The sequence below is a fragment of the Aegilops tauschii genome, chromosome 6 (genome assembly GCF_002575655.3).
Source record: "Aegilops tauschii subsp. strangulata cultivar AL8/78 chromosome 6, Aet v6.0, whole genome shotgun sequence".
Taxonomy (NCBI): Eukaryota; Viridiplantae; Streptophyta; class Magnoliopsida; order Poales; family Poaceae; genus Aegilops; species Aegilops tauschii.
In genome coordinates this window covers 213,822,194-213,844,945 of record NC_053040.3, presented here as the reverse complement: position 1 = coordinate 213,844,945, position 22,752 = coordinate 213,822,194, and positions in this window count along the sequence as shown.

The window sequence follows — 22,752 nt, the reverse complement described above, 5'->3', positions numbered from 1 at the left end:
ACACAGAATCGCACACGAAGTAACTGTATTGACTGTCTGTGTTGTAATTTCTCATCGCAAACAGTTCATCCGACTCGGCTGTTTGCCACGTATCACACACATCTTGTTTACACGACTCGTTTGTGTTCTTTTGGCTCATCGCAAACAGTTCATCCATGTGAATTGTATGCCGCATATCGCACACATCTTGTTAAGTTGAACCGTTTTTGTTGTGTTCCCTAATCGAAAACAGTTCGTCCGAGTTAACCGTATGTCGTATATCGCACACACATTGATATGGCTGCCCGTTTCTGTTGTTCTACCTCATCCCAAACAGTTCGAATGGATTAACGGTTTGTCCTGCATCGCACACACATTGTTATGGCTGCCCGTTTCTATTGTTCTGCCTCATCGCAGATAGTTTGAATGGATTAACCGTGTGCCCTACATCGCACACGCAACTAAAATCTGAACCGTGTTTGATGGCTCCGCCATCGCAAACGTTTTCACCTTTTTTGACGGGTTTTCTACACCACCATTTGCGATTATTGCATCACACACAGTTTCGGCAAAGGGTCTCTGGTCGTAGTGTCGCGTTAGCAGTATCCTGCAGTAGTGCCTCGCTGTGAAACGAATTCTTCGATATTTGGCTCACGCCCCAGCACTAGGATCATGGTATCCAAAGGGCTCAGAGTTTGATCTAGTTGGATTCTAAGATGCTGATTATGCTAGTGACAAGGTAGATCGCAAGTAAACATCAGGCAGATGCCACTTTCTTGGACGATCTCTCGTCTGTTGGTCTTCAAAGAAGCAGAACTGTGTATCACTCTCCACTGCTGAATCTGAATACATTGCTGCTGGATCTTGCTGAGCTCAGCTTCTCAGGATGAAGCAGACTCTCAAGGATTATGGCATCAACCTGAAGCATGTGTCACTCTACTGCAATAATGAAAGCTCCATCAAGATTGCCAACAATCCAGATCAACACTCAAAGACAAAGCACATTAAGATCTGTCATCACTTCCTCAGAGATCATGTCATGAAGGAAGATATTGATATCATTCATGGCAACACTAAAGAGCAATTAGCAGATATCTTCACAAAGCCCTTCGATGAGAAAAGGTTTTGCGAGCTGCGGTGTGAGCTAAATATCTTAGAATCCTTGAATGTCATGTGAATGGACACACATCCTAATGCTTATGCATGTTGATGACTTAGATGTGCAACACACGAAGTAATGTATACCTTCAATTCATGAAGATTTACCCTCTAAGTGTGAATACATTAATGTGGAATTTGACATCGGAGCGCCATGAAAATTGTGCGCTTGTGTCTGGGTCTAATACTTCCTATACTGTGGGTAACACCACCACCACACTTTCTTGAAGATTTTCATTTGGCACCATGTGTGCATTATCTTCATATTTGGTTTGGCTTCAACATTGATTTGACTTGAAGGTTTATCTTCGCAATGTTTGGTCTTCACTTATATATATATACATATGTATATATGTTTATATATATAAACACTATTCTGATCCCAACCTGAACTGCCTTAGTAATGCGCCTGAACTTCCCTTTGTACGAACCCAACCTTCGGGCTATCTTCGCAACCGTGGCTTCCCCCGCAAATTATTCCGGTCGGTCGTGTTGTTTGGGATGTGAGTGTTACACAAATACCCATACTTGCATCTAAATGCTCATTTTGATTCATAATTTTGTATTTTGGCGGATTCGCTCTCTGGGCGGATGAACTTGTGTCTGTTTACAAGTTTAATGCATGCACCGGATGTTCTTGAACCTCTTACATGATGGAAATTTGGTGTAGGTACGAGTTTCGTGAAAAATTTGTCGTTAATTTCAACGGATTTCGTTTCGGGTTTTGTATTCTTCGTCCGCGGGAGTGGTTTCCGCGGCTTCTGTTGGTTTCTTGTTTTTCTGTGAAGATAGAGGGCGAAATTGCTTGCAATAGTTAGATTGGATCCTTCATATGTTGTTAATTTGGTTGGGCATGCACATACACCCTGAAATCAGGCGATTGGATCTCGTTCCATCCCGCGTTGGTTCGGTTCTTAGATGAGACAGCTTGGTTGCTTTATCGTTTTGATGTCAGGGTGGAGTAGGATATCGTTGAGGTCGCGGACTGAGAAGGTGTAGTCACCCAAGTGATTAAATGTGAAAACAAAATTTGATAGTGTATTTTTCCAATGATTCTACTGTCTGTCTTACAAGTTGGACTTCTGCACCTTTTGTGCTAGAACTTCCGTCGTTTCTATGCATGTTTTTTAGGTGATGCTGCAATACGATCTGTTCGGTTGGTGTTGTTATAAAAATTTTGTGTATGTTTTTTTGTTTTCCAGAGTACTCATATGTGTAAATGTGGAGCTGGTCCATAGACATACTGATCCTCTTTTTTATATTCATTCTATCTTCGGGGTTAGTTTTTTGGATCATCCATGTTCTGTGGTAGAAGTTGGACTTCTCTGGTACCAGTGATTGAACTTCCTAGTTTCCACATTGCAAGGCGGGTGCAGCATTGCACTCTATATTTTCTTTTTGTTTTTTTGTAATTTTCAATTTTTGAATTTGGGTTTGAGTTTGTTACGTGTGCAACTATGGGACTATTCCCAAATATGCATGCATACCTTTTATTTTTTTGTAACATGTTTGCATACTTCGAACAGTGGTAGAACTTCACTATGTCTTTAACCTGAACTTACAAGATTTTTGCTTCTATATAATTTGTCTTTTTACATGTTCATTTGATGTTTTTTCAAATCCCCGAACTTCTGTGTTTTTACAATTTGAACTTCATCAATAATTGTTGATAATTTTTTTTGGATTTTTTTTAAATCATTGATAACCGCATTGCATCCTGTCAAAACCTAGCGCACAACAATGAAGTAGCGCGAGGCGGATCAGGGGGTCCGGACCCCCCTCCCCTCCCCTTGCGAGACAGAGATAGGAATGAGCCGGAGCAGGCGACGACGCGGCGTTCCGCGTCGTCGCATGCGGAGGCGAGTCCGTCACATCCGTGACCCCACTATCTATCTTAGGGGTGTGGCTCTGGGATGCATGCGGTGGGGGTGGAAACAGAATAACCGCATTGCGTACTGTCGAAACCTAGCGCGCAGCAATGCGGTAGCGCGAGGCCGAGCAGGGGGGAGGGGGGAGGGACCCCCCTCGCATCCCCCTGCGAGGCCGAGCCAGGAACGAGCCGGAGCAGGCGACGACGCGGCATGTCGTGTCGTCACATGCGGAGGCGAGTCCGTCACATCCGTGACCCCACTATCTATCTTAAGGGTGTGGCCCTGGGGTGCGTGAGCTGGGGGTGGAAACAGAATAACCGCATTGCTTCCTGTCAAAACCTAGCGCGAAGCAATGCGGTAGCGTGAGGCCGAGCAGGGGGGAGATGGGGTCGGGACCCCCCTCCCCTCCTCCTGCGAGGCCGAGACAGGAACGAGCCGGAGCAGGTGACGACGCGGCGTGCCGCGTCGTCGCATGCGGAGGTGAGTCCGTCACATCCGTGACCCCACTATCTATCTTAGGGGTGTGGCTCTGGGGTGCGTGCAGTGGGGGTGGAAACAGAATAACCGCATTGCATGCTCTCAAAACCTAGCGTGCAACAATGTGGTAGCACGAGGCCGAGCAGAGATGGGAGGGTGGTCGGGACCCCCCTTGTCGGTGTCAAAACCGGCGGATCTCGGGTAGGGGGTCCCGAACTGTGCGTCTAAGGCGGATGGTAACAGGAGGCGGGGGACACGATGTTTACCCAGGTTCGGGCCCTCTCGATGGAGGTAATACCCTACTTCCTACTTGATTGATCTTGATGATATGAGTATTACAAGAGTTGATCTACCACGAGATCGTAGAGGCTAAACCCTAGAAGGTAGCCTATGGTATGATTGTTGTTGTCCTACGGACTAAACCCTCCTGTTTATATAGACACCGGAGGGGGCTAGGGTTACACAGAGTCGGTTACAAGGGAGGAGATCTACATATCCGTATTGCCAAGCTTTCCTTCCACGCCAAGGAGAGTCCCATCCGGACACGGGACGAAGTCTTCAATCTTGTATCTTCATTGTCCAATAGTCCTGCTAAAGTATATAGTCCGGCTGTCCGAGGACCCCCTAATCCAGGACTCCCTCAGTAGACCTTGAATTAGGCTTCAATGACGATGAGTCCGGCGCACAAATTGTCTTCGGCATTGCAAGGCGGGTTCCTCCTCCGAATATTCCGTAGAAGATTTTGAACACAAGGATAGTGTTCGGCTCTGCAAAACAAATTCCACATACCACCATAGCGAGAATAATATTTCCATAAATCTAATCTGCTGGCAACTTTTCATAATGTGACATCACACCACGGTCTGGTCATTATCCGAACCATTTCTCCCAGCCTGCCACTGCACGTTTCGCGAGGCGGTTTTATTCGCACGTCTTGTCGAAGCAGAGATCGTGTCCCCCTTATCACGGGATTCTTATCAATACGGGTATGGGTAACCCAATCGTGCCTGTTGGTATGAATCCTGGATTTTAGGCAAGTTCCAAACGGCCACGCGGAGGACGGTTGATATTCACCCTCTTTATAAAGAGGCCAAGGCCTGCCCTCTTCTTCTCGCACTCAATCGAATCCTTCCCCCACCTTGAGCTCCAACACCCAAGGCTCGGGCTAGGCACTTCAGACCTTCAATCATGTCCTGATCCCACCTTCAAGTTCGGTGGATGCCCTCCTCCGTTAAAGAGGAGGACATCAAGAAGCTAAGAGAAGCCAGGTATCTGACCGCCGAAATCTCGCACATGCTGCCTGCTCGAGGGCAGGTAGTCCCCACTCCCGAGCCCAACGAGAGTGTCGTATTCGTCTCCCACTTCCTCCGAGGGCTAGGCTTTAGTCTAGATCCCTTTGTTAGAGGGCTCATGTTCTATTACGGGCTTGATTTCCATGATCTGGCCCCGGATTCCATCCTTCACATGTCGTCGTTCATTGTCATGTGTGAGGCCTTCCTCCACGTCACCCCACACTTCGGCTTATGGCTTAAGACCTTTAATGTGAAGCCGAAGATGATTAATGGGCGACACGTAGAGTGCGGAGGTGCCATAATAAGAAAAGGCGCCGATGTTCCATGGCCAAAGGGTTCCTTCCCGGAGGTGTCCAGCTTATGGCAACGGGAGTGGTTTTACATCACAGCTCCCCGAGGTACTAAGTGGGTAGCCGCCCCTGCCTTCCGCTCGGGCCCCCCGCCACAACTGGCATCATTAGTCAACAAGGGGCTGGACTGGGGGCCAGTAAATGATGTGCCGACATTGCAGAGTCGCATCCGAGATCTCCTCGAGAGGGATGTCAGCCTTGTCAAGGTAATGCAAGTCATGCTAGTTCGTCGAGTCCTGCCCTGCAAACGTCGACCTCTCCGTATGTGGGAGTTCAACCCGGAAGGCCCGCGAACTATTCAGCAATTCTTCGGCATGACGCATGAAGAGATGTATGGATTGTACTTTGGATCACGAATAAAGTTTCCGGACATCAACGAGGATGTTGGTCTGAGCTGCAACCGTCCAGATACCCAAGTAAGTGGTCCTTCGGCCGAACATGATGTCTCTTTATTTATCACAACATCATTCTGAAAAGTCGCTCTTTGAGCAGGACTGGGTAAAAAAGGCGAAGATGATCAGGTGTTCGGCCCCCCTTCCCGAAGGCTCAACAGATCTAGTACTGGCTAGAATGCTTGAGCTCGTGCCTTATCAAGCGCCCTCAGGCGAAGATAAAGGGGGGAATAAAGAAGCCGAAAGCGGGCCTCACTCATTACTCATCCAGACCAGGGGAATTAGTGCCTCCGCGAAGGAGGATAACCGGGGAGAAGAATCTAAAATTCCCTCTTCCCAGGGAAGGAAGAGGACCGCCTTTGAAGACTTGGAAACAATGGTTTCCAAATGAGGGAAGAAATCTCCGCCAGAGGGTCCTACCCCGGAGGGTATCCTTACCGCACAGTGCCCGCAAGGGGATCAGCCCCCCACCGAGCTGTAAGCAGACAAAAGTATTATAGTAAACATATCCTACTTTATTTCCGAGGACAATAACCGAGACGTATGTCCTGTAGTTCGGATCGTAGCCCTTCTCGACAGAGTTCGTCATCCGGGGATCTTCTTCCGGAGATGATGGAGAGCGAAACACCTCCCCATGCCTCCCCGCCTCATGAGGCGGGCGACCTTGAGGTGTTGTCACGAAGGGTTTCTCCTGATCCGCCAAGGCCAGAAGGTAACCCTTCGGCCACCCGGAGTCTGGAGTATTCGGCTCCTAAGGGGAGCGATAAAAAGAGTCCGGGATTGTCCGGTGCACGACCAGACTCACTGCGGAATCTTCTGGAGCAAGCGTCTATCTCAGAAGCACACTGTACGTTAATGGGTACGGTAGTTGAGAAGATTTCATCCGCCGAAAGCGGGTTGCATGAAGCTTTTATGAGCCTGCTGAGAGGCTTTGAGGTACGCAAAGTAATATGTATATTTTTGACGGTACCGCACACGCCAGGTGTGCCCTATGTAGATAGTAGCCCCTGAGACTCTGGTTGCTGTCGAAAACGGCGGCAAACAGAGGATCATAGTCCCAAGTAATAATCATGCCGCCTTCATGTGCAGGTGGTTGAAGGTCCGGTGGCTAGCCGGACTGGTGAGTTTGCCGAACTGAAGCGGCAGATGCCGACATCGTGCTTGTAAACAGGCGGCTTGACAAGGCACAGGGTATGTATTCTCCGATGGTCAACATTTATTAAGAGGAGCATTATGCTAGTATCTATAATATGCCGTGACTGCAGATGGAGCTACCGCCGTGGAGACCCTTCGGGCGGAACTTACCCGAGCCAAGGAACAAGCTAGGAGGAGTGATGCGGCTGCCCTAAAGGCGGTCGAAGAGTTAAAAGCCGAACAGGCTGCGCATTGTGAGAGAAAAGAGAAAATAGCCAAGATGGCTGTTGAGCTGAAAGACGCCGCCGACCGTTATGAGCTTCTCGAAAGGGAAAGTCAAACGAAGACGACAGACCTGGAGAAAGCCATGGTAGCAGCTAAGGAAACCCACTTTAAAATCAGAGCGGCGAAGGAGGAGCTACGTCAAGCTAGAAATATCACGGCTGGGAAGCCCTTTTTGTTGCGGACGAAGTTCAGAGATCCTAAGTATGCCCTTCTGGATCAATTATGGAGTTCTGCGGACGCGTACCTGGATTTGGCAGCGAGTGCTGCTGATGCGACCAAGTTTTTTGAAGATAAAAAACATCACGAAGTGGAAAAGTTGTTCTGGTCGCAGTTCCATGCTCTAGCGCGTCCGCTGCTGTTACATGAGCAAATGGCCGAGTGGGCCGAGCTCCATAGGTTGTTCGGGCTTTCCATGAGGTCTGTCGTGGATCGTCTCTGGCCGGAAGGACCAAGGCCGAATAGTTATTTTGGTCTTCTGCAACAATTCCTTGGTGCTGTGCTGCATATTGTCGTTGTAAAGAGGTCGGCGTGCATAGAGGGTGCACGTATGGCTCTTGCCCGTGTCAAGACATACTGGGCGGAGATGGAGGCCACCACGATTGCAACCCAGAATCCGGCCGTAGGCCAGGTTTCTGTCGAGCACTATTTTGAAGAAGTCTTGGAAGGTGCTCGTTTAATAGAGGCTCAGTGCTCGAAGAGTGTCATGTATCTCGATTGTAATAACAATGCTATTTGAATTATAAAGGCTGTGTTTATACTTTTGCCTGAAAGTATTATAGTGCCTCCTTTGCGGCCGTTTATGTATATATGTATATAACCAGAAAGTTTGCAGTCGTCGGCTTGAGCCCCCACGCATATAATGCGGGGATGTTCGCAAGAGCGCGTGTTCACACTTGATCCAATGTCTTGGTCCATTAAGGAGGTGGTAGCGCGGCGAACGAGTCAATCAGACTATATTTCTTTAACACTTTCACTTAACCATAGGAGTTTGACAGTGGGGCTACTATATAGCCCTTGGTACTTCCACGCTCATCCGAGTACGGGGCGCGTACGCACATGACCGGGAAAACCGGCCCTTCATTAATGCGGAGGAATCCCGAAGATTCCGCTAAGTCATCGAGTGGTTGACCAGTCTCGCGCTTTATCATGACAGTCAGTTTTCGGCTTTCTCTACTGAGGTGCTCATCCGGATGAACCAGGGCACAATCGCAGTAGTTCTCCCGGTGCCACCTTAGCCGATAGAGCTGAACGTAAGGTAGCAAAACACGGGAGCCAGGCAAACCCAACATTTGACCAAAGACATGATTCGGAGCTGATGCATATAAGGCCAAACTTGCGACGCCGAACACTCCCGAAGGTATTCGGTCTTTATAACATATACCGGGCTGAGTAACGCCCTTGATATTGAATCCTAAGTGTCCAGGTACGTGCATTATTCTGACGTGGCGAAATGCCAATAACATCAGCATCCTTCTCGGTTATAGTGAGTATCCGGAGGATGTGAAGCAACAAAAGACAGTAAAAAAGGTTTACACAGGGTCTTAATCTAAAAAGAAACCTTTGAGCGGGGCCCTGCTGCACGTCTGCGCCTGTTTCTCCGTTCTGCCGTATCCTGGAAGGGTGTAGCACGATTATCATCTATAAAAGAGAAGAACTTAGGTGAAAGTTGTCATGCGAAAAATTGGTTATTCTCAATAATCCATTAAAACTCAAGATATGTAAGGTCGGGCTGAACTAGTCCTTTTTACATGCGGGAAGCCCCTGGTACCGCCTATGGGGGTATATCCATGGAACCAATCTCAGGTTTATCTAAGCTGTAACAGCTAGTGATGCGCCGGACTCGTGTAGCCGTGTCCGCGGTCTTGACGACCGATCATTTATTCTAGTTGTAGAGGACATTTAGTGTTCGGGTGCTAAAGCCGCCACGCGTTCTTCCGCACGTAAGGAACGCTCAACATTTTCGCTAACTGTGATGATGCCACGTGGAACGGGCATCTTAAGCTTAAGAGAAGCGTAATGCGGTACTGCGTTAAAACAAGCAAACGCTGCTCTTCCGAGTAGTGCTTGATAGCCGCTTCGGAATGGAGTGATGTCGAAGGTTAACTTTTCACTTCGAAAGTTGTCGGGAGAACCGAATACAACCTCTACTACTAGAGAGCCCGTACAGCGGGCCTCTGTGCCTGGTATTACTCCTTGAAAGGTAGTATTGCTTTGGCTGATTCTTGTCGGGTCTGTCCCCATTTTGCGGACTGTGTCCTGATATATCAGATTAAGACCCTGCCACCGTCCATGAGGACTTGGGTTAGATGGTATCCGTCGATAATTGGGTCTAGCAACAAGGCAGCCAATCCTCCGTGCCGGATACTTGTCAGGTCATCCCTGCGATCAAAAGTGATCGGGCAGGCCGACCAAGGGTTGAACTTAGGGGTGACGGGCTCTACGGCGCATAAGTCTCGGAGTGCATGTTTGCTCCTTCTTTTTGTTACGTAAATCATGTTCACTGTTTTCACCTCTGGTGGGAATTTTTTCTGTCCCCCCGGTGTTTTGCTGGCGAGGCTCATCCTTGTCTTCACTTGGTGTATCCCTCCCCTTGTGTTCGGCGTTTAGCTTGCCGGCCTGCTTGAAGACCCAACATTCTCTATGGGTGTGATTTGCAGGTTTATCGGAGGTGCCATGAATCTGACATAATTTGTCTAGAATCTTGTTTAGGCTGGACGGTCCATCTCTGTTGCCTTTGAAAGGCTTTTTCCGCTGACCGGGTCGAGAGCCCCTAAATCCGGCGTTTACCGCCGTGTTGTCTGGGCTGTCTTCGTTATTTCGAAGCTTGCTTTTACTGTGTCGTGGTTTTCCATTGGCATCCCTGACTTCAGATGTGCTTGGGTCGCTGGTGCTACGACGGGCCAGCCAGCTATCTTCGCCCGCGCAAAAGCGGGTCATGAGGCTTGTTAGGGCTGCCATTGTCCTTGACTTTTCTTGGCTGAGGTGTCTGGCGAGCCATTCGTCTCGGACGCTGTGTTTGAAAGCTGCTAAGGCTTCGGCATCCGGGCAATCGACGATTTGATTCTTCTTAGTAAGAAATCTGTTACAAAGCTTTCGGGCTGACTCGCCGGGCTATTGAATTATATGACTTAAATCGTCTGCGTCCGGAGGTCCGACATAGGTCCCTTGAAAGTTAGCCCTAAAAGCATCCTCAAGCTCCTCCCAACTTCCAATTGAATTTTTGGGGAGGCTCTTCAGCCAGTGCCGAGCTGGTCCTTTCATCTTGAGGGGCAAATATTTGATGGCGTGGAGGTCGTCTCCCCGAGCCATATGGATGTGAAGGATAAAGTCCTCAATCCAGACCCCAGGGTCTGTTGTTCCGTCATATGCCTCTATGTTCATGGGTTTGAATCCCTCTGGGAATTCATGATCCAGTACCTCATCGGTGAACCATAGGGGGTGTGCAGCACCCCTGTATTTGGATATGTCATGGCGTTCTAACGGTTGTAGTGTTTGGTTTTGATTCTGCGCTGGAGCGCGCTTCCTAGATCCGTAGATGGATCTGGTCATGCCGGCTTTTTGATGCAAGTCCTCACGTGAATCGTGTGCTGACTTATGTGCGGCCTCGTTAGCTGCTCTATCGCGGCCACGAGGTGGTCGATCCGACCGGTCGGCCGTTTTATTCTTCGGCTGTGTAGGCTCTAAGGCCTCGTCATCGAATTCAGGCAGTAGCTTGCGCTTTGGGTAACTCTTTGTTTGGCGACTGCCACCGTACTTTTCAGCAGTGTCCAGCACTTTGTTCCATCTACAGATGAGTGTATTTTGCGCGGCCTTAACCCTTTGTTTATGCTTCTTGAGACTCCTCGCGGTGGCAATAAGCCTTCTGTGGAGGTTCTCTTGTTCCAAGTTCCTTTCTGGGATGATATGTATATCGTCATCCGGACTATTCTCCTCTCTGGAGACATGTTGATAATTTCTACCCTCAGCGTCACCGTGGTCGGACTGTGGCTCCGTACTGTGTTTGCCGTCCGCTGGCTCGTCCTGCTCTGTTGCCTTGGAATCGGCCGGGGTCTCATTCTTTCTTGCGCTGTTATCTCTGTTTTTGCCGAGGCGGGATTTGGAGCGGCGTCTGCGTCGTCGCTTTGGTTGCTTCTCGAGGGGGTTATCCTTCGCTGCCTCCTCCCGTTCCTCATCATTGTCTTCTTTGGGTGTATCCACCATGTATATATCATGTGATGAAGTGGCTGTCCAGCGCCCTGTGGGCGATGGCTCCTGTTCGTCTCGTGCATCGTCGTCCATTCCGTCGATGTCTTCGGAGCCGAAGTCGAGCATGTCGGTTAAATTGTCGACAGTGGCTACCAAGTGGGTGGTGGGTGGGGAGCGAATTTCTTCGTCATCCATATCCCATCTAGCCAGACATAGTTCGGCCAAGGGTCTCCTGACCGGGAGAGAGACCTCAACGAGTTTAACACATCGCCAAAGGGCGAGAGCTGAAAGATATCCGCGAAGGTAAAATCCATGATCAGTGCCCAATCGGATTCGATAGGCACAGACGCAGGCGGATCGGGGCCCGTGGCCGGGGACGAATCCAACGGTTCGGCAACACGGGTCTCGTAGGAGGTGAAGTCAGTATTCGGCCCTATCGCCACTGAGTGTGCAGCCTCCGAGGCGGGGTCCATCCACCCATCCTCGGATGACGCGATCTGCTCCGGTTTGAGGGCCAGAGTAGTCACAGGTGTGATCTCCCGAGCACTGTCCGACGACAGAGCTAAACCGTGCTCGTCGTAACTGTGCGGCGAACCTGACATGGGCTCGAATCCGTCAAAGATCAAGTCTCTGCGGATGTCGGTAGTATAGTTCAAGTTTCCAAATCTGTCCTGATGGCCAGGGCGTAGCTTTCGATCTGCTCCAGATGGCCAAGCGAGTTGGCCCGCTGTACGAATCCGCCGAATACGAAGATCTGTCCGGGGAGGAAAACCTCACCCTGGATCGCATCGTTGCCGATGATCGAAGGGGCCATCTAGCCTTATGGTGACGACATAGTGGAACTCTCAATGAAAGCACCAATGTCGGTGTCAAAACCGGCGGATCTCGGGTAGGGGGTCCCGAACTGTGCGTCTAAGGCGGATGGTAATAGGAGGCGGGGGACACGATGTTTACCCAGGTTCGAGCCCTCTCGATGGAGGTAATACCCTACTTCCTGCTTGATTGATCTTGATAATATGAGTATTACAAGAGTTGATCTACCACGAGATCGTAGAGGCTAAACCCTAGAAGCTAGCCTATGGTATGATTGTTGTTGTCCTACGGACTAAACCCTCCGGTTTATATAGACACCGGAGGGGGCTAGGGTTACACAGAGTCGGTTACAAGGGAGGAGATCTACATATCCGTATTGCCAAGCTTGCCTTCCACGCCGAGAGTCCCATCCGGACACGGGACGAAGTCTTCAATCTTGTATCTTCATAGTCCAATAGTCTGGCTAAAGTGTATAGTCCGGCTGTCCGAGGACCCCCTAATCCAGGACTCCCTCACCCCTCCCCTGCAGCAGCAAGGCCGAGATAGGAACGAGCCAGAGCAGGCGATGATGCGGCGTGCCGCGTCGTCGCATGCGGAGGCGAGTCCATCACATCCGTGACCCCACTATCTATCTTAGGCGTGTGGCTCTGGGGTGCGTGCGGTGGGTGTGGAAACAGAATAACCGCATTGCATCCTGTCAAAACCTAGCGCGTAGCAATACGGTAGTGCGAGGCTGAGCCGCATGTGTACTTTGTGTGTGTTTGAATTTTGAACTTCTATATTGCTTTTAAGTTGTGTATTTTAGTTATATATGGACTTCATCTGTTTTTGTATTTGAACTTCTTCTTTTTGTTTCTTACTGTTTATTTATTCATATGCCTTTACTTCGCTGATTAGTGTACTTGAACTTCTGTTCTTTATTTTTTGAACTTCTTTCTCTTGTTTGTAGGTGCTTATTTGTGTATGTATTTTTCTTCCCTAGGTAGTGTACATGACCTTTCTGTTTGCCATCAATTTTTGGTTTTAAGGATACCAGCAGATATGTTATGTGATATTATCTTTAAAAAATATATGCATTCAAATGGTGCATTCATTTATCAAAAAGAAGCATTTACTTTTTAAGTTGTTGGGGGAGGGCAAAACTATAATTTCACCGGTGCTGCAACACCCACGACAGAGAGGCATTAAGTGTCCATCTCTCTCGCCACCACCTGTCAGAAAACCCCACCTCCCTGTCGCTCTCTCTTCCCCCTCTCCGTCGCTCTGCTGCCTTCGCCACCTCAACCCCCCCCCCGATTTCTCCGCTGTTGTCCCCTGCCCTCGTGAGTGGAGTAACCGGCGCACGCCCCCCGCTCCTATTTCTGGCCCACGACTAGCTCTCCCTCCCTTAGCCCGCTCTGTTTTGTTCTGAAATGAGGGCTGCAACTGTCTGCGTGGTTCGAAGGTGCGCATGGCATCATGGGGAGTGGAGGAACCGCAGGAGATTCGTTTGTCGGGGTCGTTTGGAGAGGTACAAATGTTGCCTCCCCCCAATCCTTGCTCTTAGTGTTCGCTAGATCTGACGAGGCCTCTCTGTTTCTTCTGTGTGCTCTCGCATCCGCCTCCTACCCTTTCTTCTAATGTTTGGGTGGGAGATTAGGTAGGGTTCTTGTGCGTGTGGTGGGTGGATTCGATTCCCCCGTGGTCAGATTTATCTGTGAGATGCTTGTGTGCTAGTTCTCCCTTCAGACTGGTGTGTATTTCATATTCCCCTCCGGTGATTTCACCAGTTAGATGCATGTAAGAAGGGTGTGGCTTTACGGTTGATACTGGATCTGATGCATGTAAATGCATTAGTGCTATTGATTTCGTAGTCTAGATTGTGTCTGTCACATGCTTTCATTAGTTTATGAGTAGTTTTTTGTTGTGCTTGCCTAGATGTGCTTCCGTTCTTCTATCATAATTGTTGATGTGTTTTAGTTGTTTCAACCTAGGGTTGATTTAGTTGCTTTTTTGTATTGTTGTATGATTTTGTACTTGCTAACTGTATGTAATTTTTCCTTTGTTTTTTGTAGGTTGATCTAGGGTTTGGAGTACCATTCATCAAGGGGGTTGTGTTGTCATGGCTTCAAAACCTTCTCCAAGTATTTTAATGTAGTTGCATCTTGTATTTTGAGTACAAGTTTTGTTATATATGTCTGCCTATATCTTCACTTGCTTGTCTTGTTGGACTGCCCATTCTCAAAAGTATGAACTTCTAGCGAAGGTGATGTGTATGCATTTTACCCTTAGTTTAAGTTAGTAGAGTGTTGCTTAATTTTTATTTGATGAATTGCTGGTGAACTATGTCACCAAGTGTTTTTGGACTTCCCAATTGTTTCATATTTATAGTGTATATCTTTTGTTTTTTTGTGTGATCATTTTCATGGTATTGATATTTAGTTTGCATGTGAAATAATATTTCTGCTCATGCTACATCTTTTTTATTTGCTACTTGCTTGGGTCACATAGTTGATCTTCTGGTTTTAATTATTGCTTGTTTGTAATGAAATTTGGTTGAACTTCTGTTCTGCGCATTTGTTTTACTGCTTTGTTATATATTGTTGAACTTATGGACATTCATCTTATATGTAGTAACCCCTCTGGTGTAGATTGTTCTATATTTAGTATGTAAATTAAAGATTGTTCATTGTGTTCACTCCTTTGTTAGGTATTGTTGAACTTCTGGGTATTGTACATTGATGTAAAAGTAGACTCCCTTTGGTGTAGGATTGCGGATTAGAACTCAACTGCCTTTTTACTTGCATTTTTTGTAGTTGGTGACGAATTGAATAGTTCTAAAAAATGCCTGCGATCAAGATGGAGCTTCAGAAGTTAATAATGATGCTCCAATACCTGATGCGGCTAAATCACCCATTATTCCTTTGACTTTGATTGCTGAGGTTACTTCGAGCCTTGAGAATAATTCAAGCCTCGATGATCTTGCTTCTACAGCTCTTGCTTCACCTAGTATGTGCAAATCCTTTTCTTCTGATTTTAAATTCTCGAGCCATGTTTTTTTAACTTGTTCCCGTCGGGTGTTTTTGTTTTTGTTCCTGGCTTATTTTATTTTATTTGTTGCTTTGCCTTTTTGTGTTCTTGCAGGTGTGTCCACAGAGGAGGAAGGTGTGAACACCATCAACGATGTTCTATCTGAGTTGGGTTTATCAGAAAACATTGTTGCTGCCGAGCAGGGGGCTCTGTCAGTCGAAGGTTGTGATTCCGTTCCAGATCCTTTGTGCTCTCTTCAGATGTCATAGATGCAGTCACAGTCTATTGATGGCACTGAACCTGTCACGCAACCTGAGGATGTGCCTCTTCAGCTTCTTTTGGAGGACGAACGCAAGAGGAAGAAGCAAGAAGATTTTGACAAGAAGATGGCGGCCCGCCTTCAGAAAGGTTCTGATGTTCCTTAATCTGTTGATGTTGCTGAGCTCACGGTTGGGCATTGCTCTGTTGCTGAGGAACACATGCAGTGTGGCACTGATGGCATGGTTGTCCCTGTTAAGAAGAAAATCAAGAAGACCGCTGCGAGGAAGCATTTAGTTGGTGAAGTTACTCCTCGGAGGAGCCCAAGTGTTTCAAGGGCTGCAAAACATGCTGAAGAGGAAGGGCTAGCCCTCGGTGGTACGCCACGCCGTAGTCCTCATGTGCTTTCCACTGCGGCGCCTACACCTTATCCGCTTGGTTCTGGTGCATCTGGTAAGGGGAAGAAATGCGGCGTTAAGCGCAAGGTTGCACTTGCAAAGGTCAACAAGGGTGTCAAGAAGGGTTCTTGTGTTAATCCAGAGGACAAGGATGATGCTGATTTGAACGCTGATGATGAGGATGACGATGATGATGATGCTGCCGCTAATCAGGTATGAGTCTCACATGTTTACTACTTTTGAGAGCATTTGTAGATTTGTTGTAGTTTTTGTGTTTGTAGCACTGCCTTGGCGTACATAGCTGACCTTCTTCTTCCTATAGATGAATAAATTAGCTGAACTGCTTAGCTTATATGGTGTTAATGCCTTTGTGTACATAGGTGAACTTCTGGATATATACATGAAGAAATTAGTTTAACTTGTTGGTATACATGTTTTAATACTACCTTGGTGTACATGGTTGAACTTCTGCTATGTAAATTTCTAACATTTTTAAAGCATGTTAACTTCTGGTCATACATGGTTGGACTGCCTATGTAGACATAGTTGGACTTCTGAAATACATGTTTTATTACTGCCTTGGTGTACATGGTTGAACTTCTGCTATGTAAATTTCCAACATTTTGAAGGCATCTTTACTTCTGGTCATACATGGTTGTACTGCCTTTGTGTACATAGGTGAACTTCTGGATATATACATGAAGAAATTAGCTTAACTTGTTGGTATTCATGTTTTATTACTGCCTTGGTGTACATGGTTGAACTTCTGCTATGTAAATTTCCAAAAATTTCAAAGCATCTTTACTTCTGGTCATACATGGTTGTACTGCCTTTGTGTACATAGGTGAACTTCTGGAATGTACTGCGTATGTAGGCATTAGTGGAATTTTGGTGTAGCTTGTGTATCTCATTGTTCTGCCTTTTTTCCTTGTCATTGTATTTTTTTCAGTATCAGCTTGTCGAGCGGCCCGAGAGGAGGAAGAGTGGAGGCAAAGCGCCCGAAGAAGGTGACCAAGGAGGAGATGAGGCAAAACTTTTTAACAAGACGGTTCGCTGCTCACTGAAAGAGGTCAAGACGTGTGCGAAAATGCTACAACTTAGGCACAAGACGAGGGTTATCAAGGCTGGTTTTGGTTGTGTGTTTGACTTGAAGGTTGATTCCAACATTTTCTCGTCCTTTGATGGGAAACATCTACACGAGGATTGACCCTACAACCATGATTCTGGACATGGGTTAGGCGAACAAGGTTCTGCGTATTACAAGTGATGCTATTCACCATCTGTTTGGATTCCCTCAAGGTAATCGTACCCCTCCTAGGCCCTCGAATGATGGGTTTGATGATGTCGTTCTGAGGCTGAAGGGCAAGCTTGGCTATGCTAGGAGTGACGACATCAAGACAAAGAATCTGCGGAATATCCTCGGGAAACTTGTGAAGGATGAGACGAAGGATGATCTGGCTCTGCAGGTGTTTTAACTGATTCTTTTCATGAAGGTGGTTATTCCTGGTACGTCTACACGAGTGTCCAGGGAGGTAGCAATGGTTGAGAATCTTGTCTTTGAAGATATGGTAGATATGGACTACTGCCAGTTGGTTGTTGATGAAATTCAAAGGGCTGTTGTTAGGTATCAGCAAGGGACTAGCAGAGGAAAAGCTGTCACAGGTTGTGACATCGCGCCGCTTCTTATGTATCTCGATTGCCTTATCATTGGCAAGACGCCTAATCCTGACTTGAGGACCCCTCACATCAATTTCATGGATCAGGCCAAGCTTCTTGAGCTTGCTGCGGCTGACTTGGTCAAGAAGGGTGATGATGACCCAGCCAACTGGGTGTTTGGGAAACTGCATGTGATTATTTCTATGCATCATTCTTTCATGTGTAGTTTAACTTGAACTTATGGTACTGTCTTCTATATTTTTGCTTCCATGTACCTTCATTTGTTTTCTGACGCATTGACGTTTGTTTTTGTATGCAGTGGAAGACACAGGCTGAGGTTGTGTTCTTTAGGCGTATCGAACGTCCTGTTCTTACTATGCCTCGTGCCTCCAGCCTAGGGACTGGAACTTCCCCAAGATTCAAATTCTCCCGGGATGTCAATACTCGTGCCCCCTGTAGATCCAGGAGGTTCTTCTGCCCATGTGAGTGCTACAGGTGGCGTGTCTTCCGAGGGTTTGTTTGATGCTGCCAATCTTTCCCTGGTTAGGATTGACGGTCTTCTTGAAACTATTTGTGCGGAGATTGCGCGTGTTCCGACAACTGTTGAGCATCTTAGTCACGTGGATGGGATTTTTCCTCCCAGCCACGGTCTTGATGCTGAGTCTTCGAAGGAGGTTTTGTCAATTGAAGCTAGATTTCTTGAAGAGCTTCGTCAGAGCACTTCCCACCTCCGGACTAGCTTCGGGTTGTTTAAGGAAATGCAGGATGCTCGTTGCAAGCCTTTTGAAGATGAGGCAAGTGTTTTTGTGAGACAGATTCAGAGGCAAGATTCTGTTTGTTTGGGTCGTGAAGGAGGCCATGTGGAGCATACCGAAGAGGTTTGCTTATGTTGGCTTTTGATATTTCTTTGCATTAATGTTCATTGTTAGCTTTCAGTTATTACTGTTTTTATTCATAGGCGACCCTTATTGATTTCATGTGTGCTAAACTTTTTCTTTTTAGTACTAGTGTTTCCTAGGTGACCTTCTTTGTTTACAGCACCTGAACTTCAGGGGTTACAGCAACTGAACATCCGTGATTTCCATGACTGACCCTTTTTGTTCCCTTTTGTATTAGAGTAGTTTGATATCTGACCTTCTATGTTTACTGTATTTGGACTTCCATTATGTGTCAGTGGTCATAGCTAACCTTCTTTGATTATGTAATGTAAACTTCTGCTGATTAGGCATTTGTGTTCTACATGATTTTTTTGTAGGCTATTGATGATGGTGCTAGGGTTGAGGAGGATGTTTTACCTATGCATGAACCTGCTCCTGTGCATGAACCTGCCCCTGTGCATGAACCTGCTCCTGTGCATGAACCTGCCCCTGTGCATGAACCTGCTCCCGCAAGTGATGTATTAGTTGATGAGGTTCATGGAAGTGAAAATAAAGTACCATTTTTCTTGTCCATTTGTCTCATTTTTTTAGTTTACTTGTTTGTGCATTCGATCACTATGTGACCATTTGTAATGACTTTCTGTTCTTGCTGCAGAATGATGATGCTAGTGTTCCTCCAGAGAAGGTTGCAGACAAGTCTGTGTCAGGCACCGGCTGCTCCGATGGGGTGGACCCAACTGAACCTCAGTCGTCCATTGGCACTGTGGTTTCTGATGCTGAGCAGGGCAAGACGGCTAGAGATATCATTTTGGAGAAAGATCCCGTCGAGGCTGCTGTTGAGACTGGTGGTAGTGCTGCTACAGGCCCGGAGAAGTCTCCTGCCGTAGAGCCATCAGTTGCTGTTGATGGTGGTTCTCCAGGTCTTCCTAGTGCAGCACAACCAACAGTTTTTGTTGTTTCAAATTCTCCAGCTGCTGTTGGTGTCCTTTCCGACGATGCTGCAATGTCTACTAGAGATGACGACGAAGAAACTGAAAGCGATCGCTTAGGAGAGGAGGTTGATCATTCCAGTGCTGCGACTGGTCTAGGCAAGAATCCATAAAGAGAGGAGAATGCTTCTCTCTTCTTTCCCCATCCCTGTCCCTTTTGTTGTTTGTTTTGGTCCATGATATCCCTGTGAACAACCCTTGTGGTGCAAGTTGAACTTCTGGTTTGTGCTTTGTCGTGTGGTTTGTAAGTAAAGTTAAGTGAACCTGTTTCTATGTGGGGGAAGGTTTGCAATGCATGGGTTGTGATGTTTATAATCCTGTGGTTTTATTTTCTGGTGTAACAGCTGAGATGTGCTTTTGTTTAAATGTTGTACTTGAATGTTGCTCTTGATTAAACATTCGTGATCTATGTGCTTGAATGTTGCTCTTAATTTCTATTTCTTTTGCTGAGCAGATAGTGACCTTGCTGTCGTTCGAAAGAAGGTGGATGACTTTTATTCCAGTGTGACTATGCTTAAGAATGATCGTTCTAAGAGGTGAGTGCAGCTGGTCAGTATTTACATCCATCTACCCATATGAACTGCCTGTGGCATCATACCTGAACTTCTTTGCTCTATGTTGCTGAACTTCTATTTACTTCTCTGGTGCTGAACATCTAGCCTTGTTGTACTGCCTGTTGTGATGTAGCTGAACTTCTGTGCTTATATGTGTGATGAACTTCTTGAGTTCCTGATTCTGAACTTCTTTTACTTTCTATTGCTTGTTTTAGATCAAAGATTATGTTCGAAAACAATGAGTGTGAAGCTTCTGTTGAATATGTCACAATATCTTTTTCTCCTCGCGGAATGCTTCAATCTAATGTAGCTGAGGTTGCACTCTATTGTCTACGTGCGAAATACCAGTGATCAGATAAACTCATCCTGCCGTATTGGGTTCGTGTAAGTCAACCCTATAGTGATTTCTTTTCTATTTTGTTCCTTACCATTTTAGTTAAAACTTGTTTGTCTCATTTTGTATTTTCATATGTTGGTGTTGTCTGCATTATTTTAGGACAAGATTTTCAGAGGTCATTTTGATTCCCGAGTGCGGAAGTACTTCTTGGCGACTGGTCCAGATAGCATGGATGCACATGATTCTGTAAGCAATATCTTGCTCTTTGTCTCCGTATTAGTTTGCACTGCGATCCACTCTGTTTATATTGTTTTATTATTCTTTGCACCGTTTAATATTAATTTTTCAGTTTTTAATTATTCGTGTGTTTAGGTTGCTTCAGGTTGTTGTCCCCACTTTTGACCCGCCTGAAATTCCTGCTCACTTGGGTGTTGTTGGTCATTGGGTTCCGATATTTCTTAACCTGAAGAATTCAAGGTTCCAGCTTCTCGAATCCTGCTATGGACCAGACGATGACTGTGCGGTACGCCTATTTGGGCGGATGACTGATAACATCAAGAAGCTTTGGAACGATGCTAGCAACAACAGGGAGACACCCTTCAGTCCTATTACTATTGGCCACTTCCTTTTGGATTGGATTGATGCCCCCAGTAGAATAACAAATATGAGTTCCACTTTCCCTCTATCACTTCTGTTTAACTATAGTTGTACGTAAGCTGCGACGTCTTTTATTCGTTGGCTATCTTTTTTGTTCTAACAATGTTCTTTTTTGTGTTTGATGGCAGTATCGACTGCGGATTCTTCATGCTTACGAATGTTAATTCGTTTCATGACGGGATTCTTGCAAATTATTCCCATGAAAATATCATGGATATCAGGAAGACGTGGTTGTAATCAATTGCTTCTTCTAACCTGTTTGAAACAGACTTCCAAGGTTTGTTTGGCTACTATACATGTAAGTCTTGAAACTTGTACTGCCTACCTGTACTTCATCTTTTATTGTACATAAACTTCTTTTTCACTTGAACTTGAACTTCTGCTTGAGATCTGGCTGGGCTGCTGGTTTCAGATGGAGCGGAGCATTTCTTCTACATGAACTTCATTTTTATCTTTTTTATTTTGCTTGTGTATTTTGTTTCTGTATTTTTTTCCTTTCATTGCTGACGGTGTTTTGGGAACGGTGGTCCCCAGACATGCCTGCCTGTGGCCCACGGCGTGGCTATGCGAGCAGGCCTGTACGGCCCATCTTCATCGACAAGGCATTCACAACCCTTGCGAGGGGCCTAGCCTCGCGGGGCGGACGACGCAAGACCTCCTCAGGAGTGGCCACACTCGGCAGGCTCACGAGGGGCGGAGAGATCAAGGCAAGGCAAACCTCGCGAGGACTTCCTGACGTGAGCCGTGACGATCGACACCAGGCGGGCGCCAGCGCGCGCAGCATCCTTGTTTCCTCTTTGGTGCTAAGGAGGCAGGCGCAGGCGCGTAGTACCGAGGCGTCAAGCAAAGATTTCCATATCAGTGCAACGAGACCAAGACCATGAGGCCAGCAAGACGGAGGTCACCGTGGAGCCCAGGACGGCGTCAGCACCAGAGTCTTTCGCAGGCGAAGACTGCTTTTGTCAGGATAAGCTGTACTAGCTGTCCCCTTTCAAATTGGCCGCCGTTGTTGGCTCCCTTCCCGCTCAATATTTGGGAAGAGGACCAGGGCCTATATAAGTAGAACTAGACACCACAGTAGGGGCATCTGATCAGATCTAGAGCCAATCCCTAGCCACACACCAAACACAAGAACACCTCAACCTAGGAGTCAGTTCTTCCCCTTGTACTGTTCATCATCAGCCCTAGAGGCAATCCACCACCACCACACTGGAGTACGGTATTACACCACAATGGTGGCCCGAACCAGTATAAATCTCGTGTCTTTCTGTGTTGCGAGTTCGTCGAGTTGTCCGCAAGATCTAGAGAGCTAGGGCGTGGATCGGTAGGAGGGAAAGAACTTCGCGCGCACCCTAGTGTTCGAACCATAAGGGTTTTGCCGGAACCCGTGATTCGACATTTGGCGCGCGAGTTAGGGGTGCGCCGTAGCTTCCCTTCTGTCGACCGGCGCTCCGTCGCTCCGTCGTCTCCATGGCGGATGCTCGCCGCGCTCGAGCTGAGCGCCGGGCTGCCCTCACCGCCCGCGTTGCTCAGCCAGCTCCCGTGGCGGGCAACCTCATCGTTCTCCGTCTCCTGCTGCCAACGCCGCCATCGGCCCGGTGGGGAACGAGCAGCAAGCGTCCTCGCTGCACCCATCAGTGCGGCAGGACGGCCGTACCGCCACTCCATCGCTGACCCCGGCCGGTTCCTCGTCCCATGCACGTCGCGCTCCCATGGACGCGCAGGCCGCGCTCCTCATGGCGAACGAGCTCCTGCGCTACCGCCCGGTCGACGACCTCTATGAGGACTGGCTCGACCGTGTCGCCGAGCTCGTCCGCATCGCAGGGGGCTCCCCGGCACCGTCCGCCTCTCTGCCTCGCCCTCCGCCAGCCACGGGCGACGTGGCTCATGGAGCGCCTCCACCACCTCTGCCCCAAGATGGTGCCCTGGCGCCAAGGCGCGTGGCCCCCTGGTGCGACCTACCACGCCCAATGCCCGCACGCGAAGAGAGAAGCTGCCAAGAAATTCCTCGGCCGCGAGAAGCTGCACCTGCGCTCCCCGCGCCGCCTCTCCAAGACCGCGCGCTACCCGCGGTGGCGGC